The following is a 1,425-nucleotide window of genomic DNA, read 5'->3' as shown; positions in this document are numbered from 1 at the left end:
CCCCTGCCTCTGAATACATTACAGACACAACAAGCCTGTCTGCTCCCAACCCCAGTGCAGCCAATCACTGCGCAGCGGGCGGGGATCCAGAAATGCTGCAACCCTATTGGCTGACTGACAATGCCACCCTGTCATTCCCGGAGTGATGAGGAGTCGGGGGGGGGGTCTCTGCGGAGTGTGAAGAACATTCTAACCACAAGAGGGGCGACTATTAACCGCATGCAAGGGTACATTACATCACCACATATCTGTAACACACAGTAACATACTAACACACATACAATAACATATTAACACACACACATTAACATACTAACACACACAGTAACATACTAACACACAGTAACATGCTAACACACACAGTAACATACCAACATCCTTACACAAACAGTAAATACACACACTAACATATGAACACATACTAGCATCCTTACACACACTAAATACACACACACTAACATTCTTACACACACACTAACATACTAAAACACACAACCATACTTACACACATACGTACATCTCTACCTTTGTTGGCTGAGGAGAGACTAGTTACACACTTTCACACACAGTAACATATTTACACACTCATACACACAGACAGTAACATTCTGACACTTGCATACACACACACACACACATTGTAACATACATACACGGGAACACATTTTTATGCACATACTCACACACAGTAATACACTTAGACACACACAGCTACACAGCTACACACATAAACACACAGCATGGGAAATATGCCAGGAAGCTGAACGGTAAATGCACCTAACAGATTTCTCTGATTTTATTTAATTGAAATAAAGGAAGAAGCTGGGCCCGGACTGTTACATATTTCATTATAGAACACAATTTAATCTGTGGGTTTGTACAGGGAGTCCGAACAGAAATATACAGAGCTGAACCCACCATATCAGCCATTAACTGGGCATCAGTAGGTTAAAACAATAGCACATGCATACTATTTAAGTTAAAGCCACGCCCACTTTAACTCATAAAGCTCAGTGTATCATATTAGGCTGGAGTTATATCAGCAGGTTTTCCATATAAGGCATGTTAGAGCCACACCCACAATACATCATAAAGTGTGGGCGTGTCATAATAGGCTTGAGTTGTATACACAGGTTTTCCATATAAGGCTTGTTAGAGCCACACCCACATTACATCATAAAGTGTGGGCGTGTCATAATAGGCTGCAGCTATAAAAGCAGGAGCCGGCAGAGTGTGAGCTCAGAGTTAGAGCAAAAGAATCTTGAGTTGCTTAGACAACCAACGACTCCAGTGAGGGTTTGGCTCATGGCCTATCAATGGGGTCAGGAAGGAATTTTTTGCTTGAAACCGAGACAACCTTTTGTCCCCCAAGTTTTTTCTCCTTCCTCTGGATCACTAGGCAGGAAGTTTAGGATCAGGCTGTAG

The sequence above is a fragment of the Spea bombifrons genome, chromosome 7, assembly GCF_027358695.1.
Source record: "Spea bombifrons isolate aSpeBom1 chromosome 7, aSpeBom1.2.pri, whole genome shotgun sequence".
Classification (NCBI taxonomy): Eukaryota; Metazoa; Chordata; class Amphibia; order Anura; family Pelobatidae; genus Spea; species Spea bombifrons.
The sequence above is the reverse complement of the archived record's forward strand: the minus strand, read 5'-3'. Positions refer to the sequence as shown.